The 6,000-nt window shown below is 33.7% G+C and overlaps 1 protein-coding gene across 2 annotated transcripts in view; it reads right to left on the reverse strand.

Moving 5' to 3' along the window:
* LOC149895620 (uncharacterized) overlaps positions 1–5,643 on the reverse strand; it is a 30,276-nt gene extending 24,633 nt beyond the window's left edge. For both annotated transcript variants that reach the window (XM_090119129.1, XM_090119127.1), the window contains exon 1: positions 5,468–5,643. The gene's annotated coding sequence lies outside the window, so the exon portion shown is untranslated. The remainder of the gene's footprint in view (positions 1–5,467) is intronic.
* Positions 5,644–6,000: the final 357 nt, after the last annotated feature.

Raw genomic sequence — 6,000 nt, forward strand, 5'->3', positions numbered from 1 at the left:
CAGGATTATTATATTGTATAATAAAGTTATATACAACTATTTACGTAAAACGTTTAAGTACTCAACGAATACTGAGAATACTGACTGTTGAGTTACATAGGATAGAGGATAAATAACGGAAAGTCAATCTATCCAAACAAAAGCCTCTTATTATTAGATATTACTTGGAACCCCTACCCTAACGAGAAAGCTCTATATCGCTGTCCGTGGCTGCCTCGCGTGTTTACGGATGAATAAAGTAATGTCCTGTCTTCGCATCCACAGCTAACTGTCCTATACTGTCATAATCTTAACACAGATTCATTGGACATAGCTCCCCACGAGCTCTGTTCTTCATTTTTGCACTCGCACAACTGTGGACAACACGAGAGCAATGCCTGCATTGGTAGCAGTTACAATCAAGGGCTAGCAAGGTAGGCTAGCCATATTACGGATGTTGGAACAACAGACTATATTTAGGGCAATTTTCTTTGTCCAGTGTAACGTTTAGACTGTCGTAGCATTCCTACGGAACAAAGATGGGATCAGATCTGCATCCTTAATGAAGTTAATCGAAAGGAGATACTTTCAGACGACGATAGTATTCAAAATCCACCATATTCCTGAGCATAATAATGCATAGTTAAGCTTATAATCTCTCTTGCCATTATCCTGCAGCAGAATTCCTTGGCGATAATTTGTTCTCGTAATGCTGGGGCCACACTAACGTCTAACGTCTAATGCCCTTTATCGCGATAATTATTCCGATAATTTTTAAGGCGTTAAGTGGGTGGCTACACTTGAACGGTCAACGTGAATGCCGATTGTTGGCGATAAAAACAGCGTTAATTTTACTAAAATTCTAGCAAGATGGACGTAGTGTGACCGCTTCATTGCGTTAATTCTCGCGATAAAGCTATCGCCTCGCCAAACGGCAATGTTAATGCCGTTGTTAATACTGGCTACACCTAAAGTTAACGGCCATTATCGCGTTAATTAATGGCATTTCCCGTTAGTGTGGCCCCAGCATTAGAACGAGCGAGGTTGTTACGATAATATGAGAAATCCTGTCAGTTAGAGACCTGAACGACGCGATAGAGTACCGCTATTTCAGTAGTAGTAGCACCTAGAAGGGTGAAGGTATTCTGGAAAGCGGAACTGAAGGCCCGGTCAGCAGCACCAGCCACCTAATAGACAGTGTTCAGTGCTGCACCACTATAATCTGCAAAATGACTCTGACGGTATGAAAATGTGGAGTACATTTTCAAAATATCAAATGATATAGTTGGAATAAAAATCCTATTTGCCTCCGTCTACCCAAAAGACGTACGGAGTAGCTAGTAGTAGTTGGTTGAATTATAATAAGTATAGTTAAAATCCTTTATTACTGACTGGATAAATTTGGCTCTTTTCCTATCTGACGTTCATATAGCTGTTGACTGCCTAGTGTTATGCACAAACACTATTATAAATAAGTCACGTTATGTAGTCCCGAGACTTTCGGTATATAAGTTCTGATGTAAATCATAATTATATCTTAAAACTGAATTGATTAAAAGGACGTACTTAGCTGTAGTAATTGCAGTTTTGGGACACAGATAAGTTCTTTATCATTTTAGTCTCTTGAGTTCAGTATATTTGTTTCCAGTACAGAGTTTAGGACCTATCAGTTTTAAATAAATAATTCATGCATTGTACTGAAAGTACTAGCCATGTTTAGATTATGATTGCGACGTTGGCTCTAAACATTAAAAGATACCGCACGTTTTAGTTGGATGTTAAAAATCTGTATTATAATTTAAACCATTTACCTGTTTTGTTATTTTATTGCCTTATTCAAGGGGTGACCTTTTAAATTTACTTCTGACCCCAAAAGTAAGGACCAAGGTCTCTTCTTGTCCGCTTGTAGCAGGTTGGGTTAAAACTGTGTGAGTTGAGACATTTGGTAATTCTATGTTAAGATGATTCAATGATGCTTCTGCAGAGTTCTAATTGAATAAATAAAGGTTTGAGTTTGAGGTATTTTTGCCTCGTCGGGATCAGCTGTTGCTTCATTTTGTAAGTAACATCTAAATGCGTAATTGAAAGTCGTTACTGGCGCTTTCGCAGATTTACGCTAAAGATAGTGGAAATTGTAGTAACTTTAACTTTTCAAGCCCAAAAAGGTTAACTAAGGTACGCTTGAACCAATCTCATAAGTTCTAATACTTTTAATCATTATGATTAACTTTTTGGTTCTTATTTGATTAACTTTTCATCTGGGATTGTTAATATATTATATAATATAAAAATTTGTGTGATTTATTAGTAGGTATACTATCTGCACACCTTACTCTTTCAAATAAAGAAATAAGTAATTACTTATGTATTCATATTCACATTGGCGTCACATTGTACACCAGGTGGGTAACAAACAGGTCTCAATGAAGTAAGCTTCAAATTACGGTCAAGTGTTTAATAGCTGTGTTTTACCTGAAAATAAAACACATATTAAATACTTACCTATATTTGAAGCTTACACTTAACGTCCACCTGTTGTGGATTTCGACTCAATGAAAAAACATCCAGCGCCCGCACATTATCGTGCGCCCCGCCACCTGGTGGAGAGGTGTGCGAGAGAGATAGCATATATACAACGGAAAGAGAGGGCAAAATAGGCGGAAAAAGCTAGGTGCCTTCTCAATGAAGTAAGCTTCAAATATAGGTAAGTATTTAATATGTGTTTTATTTTCAGGTAAAACACAGCTAATAATACGGCAATATATTTAAAAATATTGCCTGTGTGCGAGATTACTAGAAGTTTTAATACGACAATGGTATAAAAGTGTCGTTTTTAGTACAAAAATAACCTTAAAAAAAATAATTTTCATTTTCGATTTTCACAAAAACTACGCATTTTTGTTGGAAAAGAAAAGCAGTTTGTTAAGAAAATCCACTACCAGCTATCGATTAAACAGCACAAAATAATGAAATTCGGGGACATCGAATCAAATATTTAACCTAAAAAGGTCTAGGAACTCCAGGAGTGGCACAAAAAATGTGGCTAATTAGTAATTAGCCACATTTAACTTCGGTATTTTGACGTCCATACTCCTGACTCCATTTGAAGATTGAATGTTGGGTTTTAACCTATCTACACGTTTAATTTAGTCTGTGATAGTACTATTTACGATTCAAAGCAAAACCAGTTTAAAAAACCCACGTAGGTATCTACCTACCTTCGTAGTTCGTACCTAAGTACGCAGTTTTCTTTTTGTGCTTACAACTTACGAGTATTTCTCTGCACTACAAAAAATATACAAACAAACAGTACATGGGTCAATCAATTTTTAAAGGTCCCGATCATAATTTTCTCGTATTTTTTTTTTTTACTTAATTTTCAGCATTTTACTATTTCATTTAGAAGATAATTCTTCGTAGATTAAGATTATATAAGCAGCAGTGCAGTTGATTTAATACATTTGTGGATTTACCTTCACGAACCGATCTATTCACGGGAAATAATGTCCTTTGGACAACTTACACAATAGTACTTTTTTAAATGTTAAATTCCCTTAAGAATTAAAACAAATTCTTCTAATATTAAATAATAAATAATATTTTGATATTTGTTCTATTTACACCCAAAATACGAAATATTTTTATTAAAATTGAAACGAATGATGTCTTTTGAACAACCAAATAATGTTTCATATATAAAAAAGTTTCAGTAAAGCGGAAATAGTGATATTTTTTACAAAAAAACTATTAAGGCGAGGTTGTTACGTATCGTATTATTGATTTTACTTAATTAAAATGAACTGATTCTCGATATAACTGAATGAATGAAGTATAATGTGATTTTCATATGGGGACATCTTAGTTGTAGTAGAAGCGTCTTGATTTTTGAAATGTTAAAATTACAATTAAACTAGACATAAAATCGCGTAATAAAAATGTGTTCCCGAAACAGCCGAGTAATAAACAAAACATGAACTATTTAACTGTTAAAGTATAAGTTTTATATAATTATTGTCCTAGGTACAACCAAATTGTCCATGGTACAACCACTTTGGTTGGCCCAGTGACTGGTTGTCCGCGGGACATTTTTAACGTTTTGAGCCGCCAAGCAAATACTATTGTTATTTTATATATTAATCTCAGCTCACACTAAATTATAGACGAAAGCGCATCTCGTGTAGTATAATTGATAACAATGCATCAAGTACTTATGCTTTAATCACAGTTGTCTGACGGACTGACAATAAAGCCACCCCACACTCACCAACATCGCTCGGACGACTGTTGCCGTGATTTTATACCAATCAAAATGGCGTTTGAGCCCGACAGTTAATTGTTGTGTTTAGCTTGTTGTTTAGGAATCTACCGCGCCATTTGTGTTTTGTTTCCATAACTAAATTACGGTTGTCTGTGAGACCTGTGCCATGTAGGTGATTTATGGGGACAAAAGTAAAATGCCTGAAAAACGTATTATATCCAATAAAAAAAAAATATTTGTATGTTTTTATGTCAATAATCATGAACTGAATCAAGAAGTCTATTTGGTATTTATGGTCGTGATAGTATGTGTTCGTGATGCGAAGTTTGTTTATGCATAGTAGCTTGGGGACAAATGTGATAGTACTGGAAAATTGCATTTAGTCTCTGGACAACCATGAAACTACGCACAAATTAATAAAGCAAGTAAAATATTGTTCACAATAATGTTAGAAAATATTAAGAGGAATATAATTAAAACCAATTTAACTCTTTCTGATTTCATGTTTATTAATTATCGTTCAGGGACATGATGCGTGTACCGTCGGACCATTAAAAGTTGATCGACCCACATATATTTTATAGAATATACATAATATTATGTACAACAAAAGCCAAAATGTAGATTATTTTTGTTTCGTTGTAATGATAATAGTCAATCCAAATATGGTAGTTATAAAAAGTTATAAAAAAAAACCTAAAGTTGTAATTTTGAAATTCGAATTTCGAATTATACGTTCAACAATAATTATTAACGTTGGTCATTTGCGGGTATGATTTATTTTATTTTATTTACAAACTAGGGCTTCGCCCGTGGTAAATATTATTATTTCGCAATAAAAATGGTTTATTTAAAAAAAATATAGGTAGTTAGTTAAATGAGATGTGTTATTATGAGGGAATAATTTTATACACTCATATTTAAGATAAGTTTTACGATTATTCATATTTAATAAACCTCGTCATCTATACAATAACAATTATATTCCAATTTTCAACTCTCAATAATTTTTGTAAACAATACAAACACAACTTCGAAACCTACATTTTGAATTTGGCGCCATCATTCCAGGAACTGGCTTTTGTTTTTTAAGAACTCATCTTTACCAAAGGATAAAATATACCTACAAGTAAATATATAATAGCAATGAAATCAAGTCCATTACGATTCTTTTAGCATACTTAATCGTACCATCAAGCTGAGGTCAGAACAATATTGTACAATACTAACCGGTTTTAGGATCAAATATCCAAAATTAATCACTTCCAAAACACATGAAACACAGTACAGAATATCACAACACTATTTATGAATGATGTTATTTAATTTACAATTAAAATCACGTAAAAATATCAGTTTTCAAAACGAATACACATTACGTCAATGAAGTTTTGCAAACAACTAAATTGAATTGAGAATTATTGAGAAACAGAAGCATGGAAGACGGATGTTCGGTTTTTGTCTCGCCCGCACGTATTGTTAAATGCTATTTCCATCTCGCTTTAGTGGAACGTGCGATTTTTATCTCGCTTTTACTTATTGTTTTTATATTTGCATCTCTGTCGGTTATTACGGTTGTGTACGCGCAGCGTAAAATCGAGAACGTTATTCATTGCTTCTTTTGTATGATTGTTTTTGTGAAATTATTTAGATGAACTAATGTAGGCAGCAATGGAAAATATAATTAAAATGAGTTTCCAGTTTCCACCCACGATTTTACATGCTTCGTAAATTCTTTCTAAAATCTATAAAGCTGTCGGCTG

The sequence above is a fragment of the Colias eurytheme genome, chromosome 31 (assembly GCF_061535395.1).
Source record: "Colias eurytheme isolate Ceu_HAF_F1 chromosome 31, ilColEury1 Martin Lab GWU primary, whole genome shotgun sequence".
Lineage (NCBI taxonomy): Eukaryota > Metazoa > Arthropoda > Insecta > Lepidoptera > Pieridae > Colias > Colias eurytheme.